Source organism: Macrobrachium nipponense, chromosome 16 (genome assembly GCF_015104395.2).
Source record: "Macrobrachium nipponense isolate FS-2020 chromosome 16, ASM1510439v2, whole genome shotgun sequence".
In the NCBI taxonomy this organism is placed as follows: Eukaryota; Metazoa; Arthropoda; class Malacostraca; order Decapoda; family Palaemonidae; genus Macrobrachium; species Macrobrachium nipponense.
Genome location: NC_087209.1, coordinates 89,416,014 through 89,433,513, shown reverse-complemented (window position 1 = coordinate 89,433,513; position 17,500 = coordinate 89,416,014).

Genomic DNA, 17,500 nt, shown 5'->3' with positions numbered 1-17,500 from the left:
ATGACTACTGTCATTAGTCTAGTCCTGACTCCTGATTCAACAATTCCGTGACATTTACACTACTTTCTTGATAAGTAAAGCTAATCATTGAAATTATATTACAGTGAAGCCTGTTCACAGGTTATTTACTAATTGAAGGGACTGTAATGTTACATTTAACAAAAACCTGCGAGAAAAACTCATAATTAAAAGACTATCAATCCAGTTTGCCTAATGCACTTCATTAACCCTCCCCCTCCTCTCCTCCTCCTCATCCCCCTCCCGCCCCGACCCCCAACCCCCCATTATCTCAGACTACTCTGAGAGCTTACGCCAAGTTGGCCGAGCGCAGATTTGAGGCAAACCGGTTAATCTAAAATTTTGCCTCATGGATAAATGAAGCCTTGAAATGCAAATGTTTATAGAACATTTTCTGCTTAGAATTACTTTTTCTCTAATTTCACGAAATATTTGCATAAACTTGTGTTATACCATATATATATATATATATATATATATATATATATATATATATATATATATATATATATATATATAGATATATATATATATATTATATATATCTATATATATATATATATATATATATATAATATTTGTTACACTTGTGTTATACCTATATATATATATATCTATATATATATATTATATATATATATATATATATATATATATATATATATATATATAGATATATATATATATTATATATCTCCATTTCGTTATTATTTCCAAGGCAGAGTGAATTGGCTATCAAACGACATTTGTAGCTTAACGTTTGTTAACATAAAAATATCCCTGTGATGTGACAAAAATTTATACATGTATACATACTCCTCTACTATAGTGTATTGATTTAGGAGGGAAAACAACGCAGGTCATACACAATATCGAATTTCTGAAAAAAATTCAATGGGATTTTTTTTTTTATAAAGTCAGTTAATATGGTGCCAAAACGAGATGACAAGGGAACGTAATCTTTTGCAAATAGGTTAAAAAAAAACTGGACTCCTCTGATAATAGATTTTTGTTACTCATAATTAAAGCAGCTCCAGTGACCTCAGATTCAGTTTTGGTGTTGAAGGGTGAAAGCGAATATTTATTTTGCCGATAGTTGATGTTCGTCTATTCCCTGAAGATTGAAATCTAGATTTTTTGGTTTTGATATCTTTTGGCAAACATTAATGGCAAGTAAGCTTTAGGCTAAAGAATTTTTCCTGCCATTTCATTAATGCCATCTAGGTGTAAGGTCAGGATTTTCTTGTTATATTAACAATGAATTACCGTTAAGTTTTGAACCCATATATTTTGAGTATCAAATCCACAGGACATGTAAATTAAATTTCTGGGGACTTATTTTTTGTTTGTTGGAATATAATAGTTAAAATAAATATCAGAAAATACTGAACTCTTTTTCTTTACCTACATTTATCTTGTTTTCCTTGATATACCTAATTTTCACAGCATCCAGAGAATAAAATTCTGCTACCGTTATCGAGCAACAAAGTGATGTTGTTTACAAGATCGTTTAAATCAGTTAAAAGAGCGTTGAAATCCGAAGAAAGCAGATCACGAAAAGCCAAAATGTTTTCCTGATACCTCATCCAAAGTCATATATAGAATGAGAAACGTAAAGTTCTACATATTTTAAAGTCTTGAATGTCAAAGTATGAATGGTGAAACATACAAAAATAATACTCTGATACACAATTAATTTTATTATTATTATCAAGCTGATGAAACCCATTCATATGTAACATGCTCACAAGGGTCATTGACCTGAAATTCAGGCTAAAAAAGAATATGGTGTTCATTAGGAAGAAGTAGGAAGAGGCAGTAAAGGGAAATACAGAAAGAAGTACATTAAATAAAAGAGAAATAAAACCAACTTCAATCCTACCTCCTTCTAGGCTTCAAAACTCATAACTTTACCAAATTACAAGTCCAAATACCAAACGATAACTCGTGGAAACTGGATCACAGAACATTTCACGATATATTACTAGGAACAAAGCCTCTTTAACTGAAGAATGATGGGGAATATTTACCAATATGGAACCACCCCCGTCCTTTCTGATTGCAAGGAACGATTAAGCTACATTATTGCATGTTATGGGTTATTGGATACAGATAATTCTCACAACGACCAGAAACGCATTGTTCTTGTCCACTATGGTATTTTGTCTTCATGAGGGAGGAAGCAACGATGCCAAATAGCATTTCGGTCAAGATGATTTCACGTGAGCGGGAAATTCAGTGCGAGTTCATTGCAGTTTATAACGCGGAAAATAATACTTGCTGTAACACACGAAATAATATATGCTGATTTAATGCACAGATTACGAATAGCGAAGAATGAGCCTACTTACAGGCTTTGTGAGTGCGATATTTAAATGGTCTTTTGGATTGTTTGTAGAAGGTTTAGGAGGCAAGATAGCTCAAAAAGGTCAGCACTGAGTATTTACGTGGAAGAATTATGTAAAGACCAGCACCCCAGTTGAAAGATGGATCACACTGGAGAAATGATGGCCATTTGCCGAGAATGAAAAATGATACGGTGAAAAGGGTGAATAATTCATAAGTGTCGAGAGGAAGCTTGAGAGGCCTTAATATTCGGTAGGTCGATATTTGTGCTTCTGAAATAAAGATGAACGTCACAATATCCATGGGAACTTCGACGACTGCTGATGGACTTTCTTCGTAGTTTATATCAGCATCGAGGTATTCAGCCCGGCAGTGAAAGTATAATATGTTAGTAACTTTTGTCTAGTTTTCTGTAGAACACTTATATTTTATATATATATATATATATATATATATATATATATATATATAATATATATATATATATATATATATATATGCTTACCTTTTGAAGCTTTCTTGCCTCCTAAAACTACAAACAATCCAAAAGACCATTTAGACAGCATTTAAACATTGCACTCACAGAGCCTGTAAGTAGGCCCATTCTTCGCTATTCATAGTCTGTGCATTTAATCAACATATATTATTTCGTGTGTTATAGCAAGTATTATTTTCTGCGTTATAAACTGCAATGAACTCGCACTGACTTTCCCGCTCACGGTGAAGTCAACTTGACAGAAATGCTATTTGGCATCGTTGTTTCCTGCCCTCATGAAGACAAAAAAAATACCATAGTGGACAAGAACAATGCGTTGCTGGTCGGTGGGAGAATTACCTGTATTTAATAACCCATAACATGCAATAATGTAGCTTAATTGTTCCTTGCAATCAGAAAGGACGGGAGTGGTTGCATATTGATAAATCGTGCAAGTGTCAGCCCTCCTTTAGTCTTGAAACTTGAAGAGCGGGCTACTTCTCAAAACCACTTGCAGGGCGTTTCTTCTCTGAAAGGGTTACTCTACGTCGGGATCTCTCTTTCTCTCTCCAACCTCGAACTACGAACTTTACTTGTTTCTGTTCCCACTCTCTCTCGTGCGTCCTCTTCCTCTCTTATCTTTCGTCTCTTACTTCTTCTCTTATCTCTGATGATCTGATCCTCTCTTCTCTGATGATCTGATCTCTTCACTTCTTCAGAGTCCTACATATATACGTATACGTCGATCTCGGGGCGGGGCTGAAAAGGGCAGAGCATACCAACGAACGTTTCCATCACAAGAACTTCTTAGAAGACTCTGGATGAAATGTTATGTCGTATCCAAAGCTTCGCGTTGCTATCGGCGTCCGCGTGCTGGAGTTCCACAAAACACAGAGTAGTTTCTCGAACAATCATGAGAAACAGACGCCCCAAACACATGCGGGAACACCTCCTTGCTGCAGACCTACTCGAAGAAGATACATTTTCCTTTCCTTTTATATATGTTTCTTCGCTATAAAGTGATTACATGACAGCAGGGAGATACTTAGAATTTTAAAGTTGTTGGAGTGATGCCCTTTAATTAACTTAAGCTCAGGAATACCTCACACTAGCTTTAATGAACATAGTCAGATTTCTTACTTGATCAACAAGAATTTTCAAGGAATCACCGTTGCCTTTAGGGTACTCCAGTCGTATTTTGGTCTGCTGTGAGGTAACTCTAAGTAACAATAAATTGCTTTATTAGTAAGTGTAATAACCAGATATTTGGTCACTTCATCACAATATATATATGTATATATATATATCTATATATATTATATATATATATATATATATCTATATATATATATATTATACATATACGTATCCGTATAGATTAAGGACTCTGAAGAAGTGATTCAGATCACCAAAGAGAGGAAGAAGAAAAGTTAAGAGACGAAGGATAAGAGAGGAAGAGGACGCACGAGAGAGAGTGGTAACAGAAACAAGTAAAGTCCGTAGTTCGAAGTTGGAGATAGAGAGAGAGACAGAGATCCCGACATCGAGTAACCCTTTCAGAGAAGAGATGTCCTGCAAGTGGTTTTGAGAAGTAGCCCACTCTTCAAGTTTCAAACTAAAGGAGGGCTGAACACGTTGCACGATTTTGTGGCATGCATTGGCACAAACTCAGTCGTGCCAATGCACAAACCAGTTGTAAACACACGTAAAGTGTTCGGAAGCTCGTTGTGACTGCATCACATGTTGGGACGAAAGTTTTGAAATCTTCAGAATTTTGGCATGATAAATTTTTTGTTACCGGTTGGTTAACTAATCGTAAACTGTTCGCGAACGTGTTGCGAACAGTGTGGGACGATGCAGGAGGATGGCTACTACGAAAAGTAGTGGGACAGTGAATCACCCTGGAAGATCCCTCTCCTGATATTAGCCTCTGCTAGTCTTATTCCAGAGCTTGTAAATATTGTATTCCAGTTGCGCATTGTATTTTTGAGGAAGCTGATGCAGTTTTCCTCTGCCCCATATATTTTCAGGCATTCTATTAGCCATGTGTGTGGTATCATGTCGAAGGCTTTCTTATAGTCTATCCATTATTATTATTATTATTATTATTATTATTATTATTATTATTATTATTATTATTATGAAAAATACTCATTGTAGCATGAGTCTTGAAATGTAGAAATAAATCCGCAGTTATGTATATGTACATATATTGAAAAATAAATCTAAGCAGGAATTTTCGGGAACTGGTCGATTGAAAAGGGGCATCGAACAGTTTCCCGAAAACTTTCTCTGTATATATGTCTAAATACATGCACATATACATAGCTGCGGATCTGTTTCTCTATTATTATTATTATTATTATTATTATAATATTGATTATTATTATTATTATTATTATTATTATTATTATTATTATTATTATTAATTTCATATACATATTAATATTTTCTTCATTATACATATGGTCTCTGGTCACTGGTCCCTTTCATCCAGCTAATTTTTTTCTGTTCACCTGGTTATTCTTTCCTGATCCTATTTAGCTCTATACCACTGCCTCCGAGTATCCCTACTCCGTAATCTCTAAAGTCATCGCTGACTTCTTCTTCATTCCATATATATAACTGTCGTTGACATATCTTCATTTAATATTTATCGAAAACAGATTTTTCTCCTCATACTATATTATTCCTAAACAATGGCTCTTTCTCCCTCTATACTTCTGCTTCTTTCTGTTCATCACACTCCCTTTATCCCCTATTTTCCTTCTCATCAATAACTATCTCTCATTCAATATACTATCTTCCTATTCAGTTTTTCCCTTATGTCGCCATTACGGACGGACGCCATCCATTGTTTCTACCTCTGCCAAAGCGTTCCAATCCCTGTATTATAGTATTTGTTTTTAACTTTCATTTTCGTTTGGGGTCTGTTTGGCTATAACTCCCTCCATAACGGCATTTGCTCTCCAATGGAATCATTAAATTCATCTTCCTTTCTCTCTCCGTCATCTTTTGTGAAATGCATCTCACTTCCAATCATTTACATTCGTACGTCCCTTCCTCCAGATCCCTTTGCTATTACGCCATTTTTCATCTCATTACCTAGTTTAGTTCCTTCTTCATTTTTATTCATTATCTTCGTCTATATCGTTTTATTTCCTCGTCGTGTCTCCCTATCAGTCTCACTCTAATTCTCATGTTTTATCGGCTTTTATACTCATCATTCGTATGTTTTCACATGCTGTTGATTCACGTTCTGTGGCATATATCATGGCGCACAAGCAACAAGAAGTAATTTATGATATGCGAAGAAATTCGAACACTGGCAGTTGTTTCACTAGGAGAACAATGAATATACGCAGGTATTGTGGTAAAAAAATTACCAATTTTAATTGTATATTTTTTATATGATATTTTACTATTATTTTCTATTATCGACGAATCATGAGGTTGGAATGACGGTTCGATGATTCCGTATTTTAATCTTTCCACTTTCCTTCGGACACTTTCCTGCCCTGCTGCGTCTCGATAGCCATTACTGAGTAACATGAGCTGGAACATCTTGGTTCCAGCAACCGTTACTGGATTATGAATTTGGAATGAAGTAAGCATATCAGTAATAGATTTTGGGAAACATTTATATTATATAATAACTCCAAATGCCACAAAACTTAAAATTGTTTATAGAAACTGCCTATAAGATTCCAAAAATTTGCTCAGAAACGCACCGACATATTACAGCACACACTCACTCACATGTATACCCTATATAAGACGGTGCATTTATATCCTCACTCCTTGGTTTGAGGGAACCAGTGACCCCTTATTTATTACTCTTCTTCTTCCTCCGGTTAAGCGGCATCATATCCTCCGTCAGGTCGTCTCGCCAAAATCGCAATTTTACTCCTTGACAATTAAAAATCCTCGGATTGAGCGTCAAAGTCACAGGCGCTGTCCCTTTATTGCCCAGGTCGGGAATTCTCTCTGATTGTGACAGTTATAAACTTCATCTAGAGGAGGTCCTGATGCTCACTTCGCGTTGGAGTGCTACTTGTAGTTGTCTGTAAAAGAAAACTATAGAGATGGCTTTGTCTGTCCGTCCACACTTTCCTGTCCGCCATCGGATCTTAAAAGCTACTGAAGCTAGAGAGTTGCAAATTGTTATGTTGCTCATCCACCCTCCAATCATCAAACATACCAAATTGCAACCCACCAGGTGAAAGTTAGTCATGATCGTGCATCTGGCATGGCTATAGGTGCCAACAACACGAGCTGCAACGGGGCTGCGGCTGAGAATTTCATGGGTCGTGGCATAGAAAATTCGATTGCGCCGAAGAAACTTCGGAGCATTTTTTAATTTGTTTTGTTTCCTCTCGGAGCTGGGTTAGTTAAAGGCATTGGGTTGCTCGTTCCGTCTCACTTTGCATCAGAAAAAGTTAGATTCCAACCTCCTTTTCCAGCACTTGAACAAATATCGCCTGATGGTGACCGAGCGCTCAGTATTTGTCAGGCTGTCATTTGATCAAAGGATCATTTGAATCGAATGCTTTTCCCTCCTGACATTCTTGTTATGTCTTGGGTGTAGTGCTTTGTGTATTGTCATATGTTTCCTAGTTTTCTGGTCTACGCTGCGGAGTTCTGCCTTCATCTATTTCACTACTCCTGCGTTGTATCTGATTACTGGTACTGCCCTTGTGTTGATTATTATTCTGATTACTGGTACTGTCCTTGTGTTGATTATTATTATTATGATTATGATCAGAAGTAATTTAAATTTACTATATCGCAGTTATTTAAGCTTAATATCTTTGCCTAATCGTAATCAGATTCCTCAGAATACAATTACACAAGTTTTTTGTATAAATATGATATCGTACTCGATAACCAACGCTAACAATACCATAGAACGATTAACGTTGCTATGTAAAATTATACCAGTAAAAAAACAAACTTCTCTGGGTATCATGCTAATAATTATTTGATATCCGCTGCATGTAAAGAGCTGAATGAGAAATTTTCAAATGATTACATCTTAATTTAAGTTATATAATACCTTTAAATTTCGGTGGTTATTAATGTTTGAGAGAGAGGGGGGGCAGGAGGAGAGAGAGAAGAGAGAGACGAGAGAGAGAGGAGAGGAGAGAGAGAGAGAAAGGAGATAATAAATACGCACATGCGCGCCCAGACCTAAATGTAGGTTCTGAACCAAGGCTGTCTCAGCGTCACTTCATTCCTGAAATACTTTGCAACTTCAATGATATTCAACGTTAAATAGAACAAAGGTTAAAAAGGTTGTTTGCGCTGAAACAGTTTCAATGTTCTTTCAATTCTAATTACATCCCGGAGACATTTGATTATAACGTGCTTTCTCGTTTAAGAGTAAAATAGGCAGATGAATTGTAATAAAAAACCAATCGTTAATGAGATACAAACATCATTATCGTACATTTACCGACGATATTATGAATCAGGTTTTCCATTGAAGTCAGCCACTCGGATAAGTCATCATGAAGGTAATCAGGAGATTAATTATTACCTCATAAATTAGGATAATTGACGGCAGGAGAGCCTGTAGCATTGATACTCAGTACAACGATTCGATTCATTAATGTCATCCAATCAACTACTTATTACTAATTTCAGAAATATCAACTAATTAAAAGGGACTTCATCAAAGGAAAGATATCAATGCACAAAGAAGTAAGTTAGGAAATTATAAAGAAACGGAAGCTATTTGAAAAGTATGGAAATAAAAATGGCGAAGATTATAAAACCATTAACAGGAAAAGGGATTCAGGTTAAATAATTTTGATAATGATTTTAACATTTTTACAACTCTGTTTATTGTTGCGGTTTTTTTTTATTGCTTAGTAATAATGGGCTTATCCACTACATATCAACGTATAATTTCTTGCCTGTGCCGACATTATTATTCATCACATGGCAGCCGATCTATGCATGCAAGCATACATGCGTGCGCACACACACACATACACATAGAAAAGCCTTGTGAAAGGAACCAGATTTTTTTCAACAGGGAAGGAGAGCCATAGTATATGTATGGGATATATAGTCTACCTGCTGATATAGAACCTTCGTGTCATCGATGAGTTAATAAACAAACGTTACAGACTGCAATAGTTGCTTTCATCTTGGATAAGTTAACTATTGGCTCCTATTTACAGAGCTTCACTTCAAGTGGGAGGAGTAACACTATTTGCTACGAAGAAAAATTGCAGTCTATGTGTTGACTGGTAAAATGAGAGAAGTTAATGGATTAAACTCAATGTATTTTTTCCTTCCCTGAAGGTTCGCTAGTAAATCATTTGAGTAGACACTGGAATATTCTCAGTTAAAGAGGCTATTAATTTGAAAGACTAAAAACCTTTCGTTTTAATCTCCCTCTAGAGTTTCTTTTCATTGCTACTGGCTTTGTGGAGCATTTTCTGGTATTTGTTCCAGACCTAAAAAGTCCTGCCTTTTACTTTCCTGAAACAATATGTATATTTATTTATAAAGGGTTTGGACTAATGTAGAAAAATTAAATGATTTTATGCCCTCCAAACCAGATCAGTAGAGCTATAAAACAAAGTTGAAAATATATAAAATCAAAATGCTTCTGGCATTATGTACTAGGAGCTCCAAAATCTGATAAAGTTCTATTTCTTTTTTTCTTTTTTTTCGTAGGGAAGGGCAACGATCCAATGACAATGGGTGCTGGGAAATGACCCACATTTCTCTGTGCAACTCATACCTTCTAATTCAGTCATGACCATTTCCCAGTGTTGACGGGCAGAATATTTGCTTCCATGATCATTCATGCCAAATTTTGATGGGAAATACTAAACAGTGTTTATTGCGTCTAAAAGAAAGCGCGGAATGTGTCCTAGAATTAGAAGTCACTAGTAACAATAAGTCACGTGACACATGGATAATTGGTGTAGGGAAGATTGCCTAAATTTCTCCAGTTGTCTTGATTTCTTTGCCTTTAATAGAATGTGATAAATATAATATTTTTATGCATCAGTTTGCTTACTTCGTGAGCTCAATCATTTACTCAGACTACTTCATTATGAAGGAGGAAAACTCATGAACGTTCATAAATATGGTTTATTTAGCCCTAAAGCCAACTCTTCTTCATCTTGACAATTCTATAATGAGGTCCAAGCAGGCATGATAGAGACAAGGGGATCCAAAAGAGAGAGAGAGAGAGAGAGAGAGAGAGAGAGAGAGAGAGAGAGAGAGAGAGAGAGAGATAGTATTAACGAAAAACGAAAAAAATGGATTATAACAAGTAAGTCAACAATAAATCTCAGCTAAATAGTTCACATGACTTTCTGATGAATTCAAGGGCACAAAAGTGGTTTGAATTCTTATTTAAGATGCATGGGAACTACAGGAGCTCATTATTATTACCGAGTTCTATGAAATGGAAAAGAATACAGCCAAAATAAACGTTTGAATCAACTAAGAGCATCTATTTTGAGTCATTAATCAAATAAATGAAATCTACCTTTTTTTATTAATTTATTAATTTTTTAAAGAATTTTTGGTGAAAGAAGTTTTAAGTAGCGTTGCTTGATTACGTTAATAAGTAATCCAAAATATTTATTAGTTTATTTTATTCGAACAATTTTTGTTATTCATCCTAAACTTTTACTTTAATTTAGCTTATAATGCATCTTGAGATAAATTAATCTAATGAAGCATTTATTTTCTCCCAGAGATACTTGAATGAAACTTTAACAAACTCAAATTGTGTATAGAGTAAGATTCAAGCTCGACAGAAAGAAAACTTTTGTCAAATATTAACAAATATTAGTCAGACACAATATAAGAATGAACTAATTTGTGAGCATTTCCCAATACATGACATTTTTATAGAGCATTTTGAAAAAAAAAGTAAAAGATGTGTAGAACTTTCTTTGGAGCAATCGAGCTTTCTGTAAAACGTATAATGCAGTATGAAACTCTCAGCCACAACCGTAGTCACCGGGCAGCACTCAGTTGCTCCCCAGATGCGGTCAAGTGAACGTGCGTCGGCGGCTGGCACCATACACACGATCCATAGCTAACCTTAACCTTTAAAAAAAAAAAAAAAAACTTAGCCTAGCGGGCGGCAATTTGTTATGCTTGGTGACCTGGAGGGGGTGGATGATCAATAAACCAATTTCCAGCCCTCTAGTCTCAGTAGTTTTAAGATCTGATGGCGAACTGACATACAGACAGACAATAGCAATCTTAATAGTTTTCTTTTACAGAAAAATGAAATAAAATAAAAACATTTCGATAAAGATAGGAGAATTTCCTTTCCCGATTTCGTTTCGAAGATGGGATACTCATGAACGACATACGCTTGTGTGATCTCAAATGTTTTTCCACTAAAGTATTTCCAGATGGTATTAACGGGGAAAGCTTGGAATGAAGTTTTACCTAGTTGAATTATTTGAAAGAATGATTCGGTCAATATTTCCAATCCGTATTTGCTGTCTGACTGCCCGTCTGCTATGAAGGATATTAGCTCGAGATGTGACTCCGTTTGCGAGTTTAATCAGCAGTTTCATAACTCAGTGACATCTTGTCAAAACGAGGCTTCACCGATCACTGTAATTAAGCGGATTCCTTCCCCCATTCCCCCACCCACCCTTCCCTTCTCTCTCTCTCTCTTACTGACATGAATACAGAAACGAGCCTGTAAAAATATGACAGTGATTTATCACTCGTGTAACGTTTTTCATCGATATGAAACATATACCTTCGTCGACCAACCTTCTAACATAAAGAGCTAAAATATGTTTAATAGTTATCGACACCGTCAACACCACCGGATGTGAATACAGACATTTCTAAAAGAACATGTTTACATAATCTCATAAGCCATGCTATAAATAAAACGCAATGAGAATTTATTCTGATTCTTATTCAAAGGAAATAAACGAATCCGAAACACATTTCAATTTATGTCGGAAAAATGTTCAGAGATTTTGTAAATAAGCATTTTAAAAAAAGTAAGAAAAAAACAGTGCCATGGAGTCGAAGTATAGCATATTCTAATGGCAATCGAATACTAAAGCCTTCAAAAACCAGCATCTCCAAATTTTTCATGGTAAATTTATGCTGACCAATAAAAAATACCATTTAATGTTCTTTCACTTAATAACCATCAATTAAAAAATGAAAAGTCAGACATGAAAACCATTTGTACATAAATCCTGTTCTCCGTTATTTTCCTTTGTTGACTCCCAATCTTTGCGCTCCCACCAAAATTATTCTAATTGTTCTGTAACTTTATGGCTCAGCCAAAGTGTTATTTGATCGTCTTAGGTGTATTACTTAGAGTGTGTGCTTGTGTGAGTGCGAATGCATATATAAACGTTGCCTTGTTTACACCCATCCACTCCTCAAACATGAGGCAGAGTTTATGGTTCGCTCAGGTATTGCAGATGTTTCCCCAGAAATGCGTCGCGGTTATGAAAGGCAGACATGAGGGGCACAAAATACTGAGCATTTTTCAATATTCTGTAAGATTCACATTTTCCTTTTATTTTCTCGAATGGTATGTTGTGTAATGTTGTTTTTGCATGACTAATATGTATGTTTTCTCTGTACCCACTCACAACTTAAGGAAACTTTTTTTTTCTATTTCGGGACAGTAAGTATGGGTGATGGCTCAACCATTTTCCCTGTTCAAAATTTGTTTAGCGTTCTGCAAAAAAAAAAGCCTTGATGGCAAATATTGTTTACTAATTATCCAGAAAGAAGCTGATCCAGTTGATGAGTGAATAAAACTCCCGTGGAGGAGGGTTAAAAAAGGATTTAGATTAAGATGAAAGAAACAGAAGCCATAAAATTGATTCCCCAACCAGTAAATCGCGCCGCCGCTTTCCCTACTCTTAGATATTTCCTTCTTCTTCATAACGGAGTCTTCTTCAAGGAGACTTCGCTCATCTCCTTCCTAAACCTTCTGAACCTTTTCACGTGAATTTTATCCTGCGTTAGATTTCCCCTAAAGAAAGTTTCTAAAGACTCGGAAATAGTACTAATAAATACTTTTCATAACGTATAGGTATTACTCTATTCCCATTCGGAGCTGAAAGACGCGATATAAATAGGATGAACTCCTCATTTTTGTAAATAACGCTTTTTTACAAAGATGACTCATACCCAACAAGCCGAGATTCATCCAACCAGGAATTAAATTGTTTCTGGTACCCCGCTCCACTTGACGTAGTACTGCGTCATATTACCTCTCTCCCCCTTTTTAAAATATTGATGTAGAGCTCCGGTACGTTAGCGGGGATTAACCCTCATTTATAAAACAGTCCTTTAATAGTCACCCCCCTTGCAAGTCTTCTAAATAATATACTGTAGGACTCTGTTTCCCGTCAACTTTCCCTATACTTAAACCAATCGTAAGTGCAAGTGTTCTGCACGGTATATCCTTTCCTGAAGAATACAGTCCTGTCCTCATCTGCTATATGGACTACCAACCTTCAAAAAGGGAACTGGCAGGTTCTTTCCGCGATGATCCGTTTTTTTTATTGTATATATCCTGAAAAAACTGCGGCTTATATCCTCTCTGTCTACTAACGCGTGAATGCGATTCGAGGTCTGCCCACCTCCTAATCCTTTGTGTGGCGTATTATTATAGCTGGTAGCGATGTCATGCAGCACATTAACGTATTTATTTGTATTGTTGTGAGTTATGTAACTATATATTTTACTTTTAAGTGTCCTGATAACTCTTTCAGCTATCGCCGCTTTAATTTCTCTCGGATGTACACTATATAATTTTATATTTCTGTTGTTAAGGTATTCCCTCACCTGCTTGTTATAGAATTCCCTACCTTCCTCCGTATTCAAACGTGATCCCCCCGAAAAAAGTTTCTGATTCGAGAACCTTCTTTGAAATACAATATTTGCTAACTGCTTTTTTCACCCTTTATCTCCACACCTGCGTGTTCTATGTAAATAAGAAATTTATTACGATATGACTATTCAGTGTATATAAAATGTATTCTTTTGTAATGTCTATTTTAAGTGAATAAAATATTTGCTACCTTTATTTTACACATTCTTTCTCTTCGTATGAATAGTGTCATCATCGGAACCTTTGAGATGCAAGCAACTCGTTTCTTTGCAGAAGATAGATCTGTTCGCATATCAGTCCCGAATTATCATAGCAGCAACTCGGGAAAGAGTGTGATTTGCCAGAAAATAATTGATGAGCATGAAAAAAATTCTATGATATAGTACTATACTGCTGGGTGAATGAACATCCATTACAGAAGTACTCGCCTATAGAGAACAAGATCAGGATTAATAAAGAATTATTAAACCCCTTTGAATATATAGATCGAGGGACGACTGACATGGGACTGTTATACACTCTCGATGACAGAAGCGTTTACTGCTGGACGGCATTCGTCAATCTCCGTCGTGTTCATAACGCAGAATGTATTCCATTCGGGTAAATTCAGTAGAAATATCAGTCTCAACTGCTCCCATCACATTCTAATGAAGAATAGAGACATAGTTCAAATTGAAACTTAGGTCCGCTAATCAATCGGACATCAGAAGGGTGGCGAATTCTCCGAGATATATAAGAAGGCATTATCTCGTATCCAGTAGTACGGTTATCTACTGGTTGACCTCGCACCTGATAGCTTACAGCGCGGGACTAATATGACGAGTGAAACCGAATATCAACTTATTTATCAACAATGGTGACTAAGAAGCAGCTACGGGTATTGAAAAAGATATACGAAAATGTTGAATATCCCGACAGTTTTAGCGATATAAATATATTATTTAGAGATGGTATCAAAAAATGATCTAAAGAGTCAACCCTCTTATGCTTTGCATAAAGTTACACTGAAGAAATTCCTACGAAGAAAGGTGATATCCCCAAAACCTCAGGTCACCATTAGCAGTGATCTGGCTGACATGACTAAACTCGCCCCTTGTAACGAAGGTTATAAATATCTTTTAATAGTTGACAATACTATGCAATGGACGTTGAAGAAGGATCCCGAATCAGAAGCTTTTTTTCGGGGTATAGTATATCACGTTTGAATACGGATGAAGGTAGGGAAGCGTTTGTCAACGGAATAAGTAACACTTTTCAATCCGTATCCATATTTTGAATGAGATGTTGGTGGAATCTTGTCCGATATTTCACTATCAATCGTATATTAAACTCTTAAAAAATATAAAACCTATTGCGATGACTGTTAGGACGTAGTGGATTGTTTAATGATGATGATAATGGGACGTCTGGTAAATTAGAGCATTCACGGCTAATACCTTCCAGGATGCTGCCAGGTGGGAAACGAGTGTCATGGGGACTCCTAAATCGCTTGGTATACATACCTACTCCCCCTTGCTCCTTGATCTAGCGAGTATTGACATGTATTTGTATTTACTAGAATCGGTGGATTTGAGAATTAGGTTTAAATTGGATAATAACAGCTGGATTTTGGGTATAGATATAAATGGAGAGTTGAACCAATTGAACGTGGAGAAACCAAAATTATGGATTAACGGGGTTACCCCACCCTATAACGCAATGTCCGCTTTGAATGAGGCTTTATCAGTATAAAACGTATATCATCGGAACGAATGAATCATCTATGGTAATCGATCAGGCATTTGAAGCGTGTATTCCCAAAAACTTAACAATCGCCTTGGTTGACATGAAGATTTTTTCGGGAGAATATGTCAGGAACGGGCTATATTTTCGAACACTGCGAGTTAAGTAAATATACATATCACTATTAATGGGGACACTATATATAATATTCAAAGAGTAACATTCCCCCCAGGAGAATAACGTAATTCTTACGAAACGCAGAGAGCAATCGGGGCCTGGGCGTGAAAACAGATCACTTACAACGTTTTTAAAGGGGGAGATATATTTTCTGTTTTAGTTTCACGACCGAGGATGTGAAGGATTCGCTACCGGTCGAAATTTCCAAGGATAACAATTAAATTGCCAGGGCCAGTGGCAAAGCCTCACATAGTAATGCTTTTTGGGGATACGGAAGATATTCTATCAATTGATTCAGAAAGGATAATTCAGTGCGACGTTAGAGGGTGAAATGGATGGATACTAGAGAATTAGAAATACCTTTTAAAGACACGTTAGGGCCATTAATTAGATATTTAGGAATATTCGCCTCAGATAATGTAGAAATGAACCTTTAGTCTTTATATCTAACACTCTAGAGTCATCGTCGGGTATCAATAATATAAGTCATTGGATAGAGAATTAGAGATATCTTTAAATGCCACGTTAGGGCCGTTAATTAGATATTTAGGAATATTCGCCTTAGATGATGTAGACGGGTTTATATAAGTAGAAATAAACCTTTATTCTTTATATCTAACACTTTAGAGTCATCTTCGGGTATTAATAATATAGGTCTCTGGGTATATTTCTACGTGGAAAGGTAACCCAGAAATTTGATTATCTTCTTTGACAGTTACGCTATCGAGCCTGAATTTTAATCACAAGGATTTTTCAGATTTCTGGGTAATCATTCTGAATATAAATACCGTTTTCGAAGTTAAAAGACTGATACAACCGGATATTTTGTGTAAGTGTAAGTGCGGACTTGACGTTCCGTTTTTTCGTGCACTGCGCCAGTCTCCGTGGAATAATAAGGAATGCACGAGGTTTTATCAGTACACTATTTACACAGGAGTGATCGGTGGGTCAACGGGATATTATTTATAATATTTCAAAAGACGAAATGTTCAGATTGGAAGTCGGTAGTAAGAAGAGTCATAACTTATAACGAATGTTTAAAGTGGAGGGGATTGCGAGGATTCTTCTAATGCAATACGATCGGAAGCGACTTTCGGGAACAAGGAGAGAAATATATACTGGTGACGGGTAGTACCCTACTCGAAACCGAAAATAAATCTTATCAAAGGCATGGGTATGTAACTACAAACCACCTGACTGTGAGTCACTATACTGAGTAACAAGCAAACAGAGGAAAAAAAGGAGTCCGTTAGGCTTTATTAGCGTGATTCATATCTTCAGGTGGAAGTCTCGGAGGGTAGCATAATACAACTTGGTTAATCAGCGGTTGTGATAAAAGGGAGCACATTCAATGATTCATAGTGTCGGAGGGGGGGGGGGGGGGGGGGGGGGGGGGGGGGGGGGGGGGGGGGGGGGGGGGGGGGGGGGGGGGGTGGGGGGGGGGGGGGGGGGGGGGGGGGGGGGGGGGGGGGGGGGGGGGGGGGGGGGGGGGGGAAGATCGACTGGGCGGGGGATTCAGTGGCTTTTTAACTTTTGAACCCTTGGATTATAAGACGCCCCACACTCTCGCCATGGCTTGGGAAAGGTGGTTAATGAATATAAAGGAGGTTGTGATAATATTGATAATAATTATAGTAATCTTGAGGCTAATGGTAAGTTGGATACAACCGTTAGTGACATTCACATACTGTATATATTAGATGAATTGTCTTTCACACATGATCGGGAAACTGGGAGGGTGTGTGACGTATATACTAGCAATGTGTCTCGATGATGTATTATTTTCGTAAAACGGATGTATATCATGTCCGTGTATTCTTTTGTACATCTTTTCCAGCGTATTCTTGTGTGACTTTGTATGGTATATTAATTCATGTGTACATCCCATG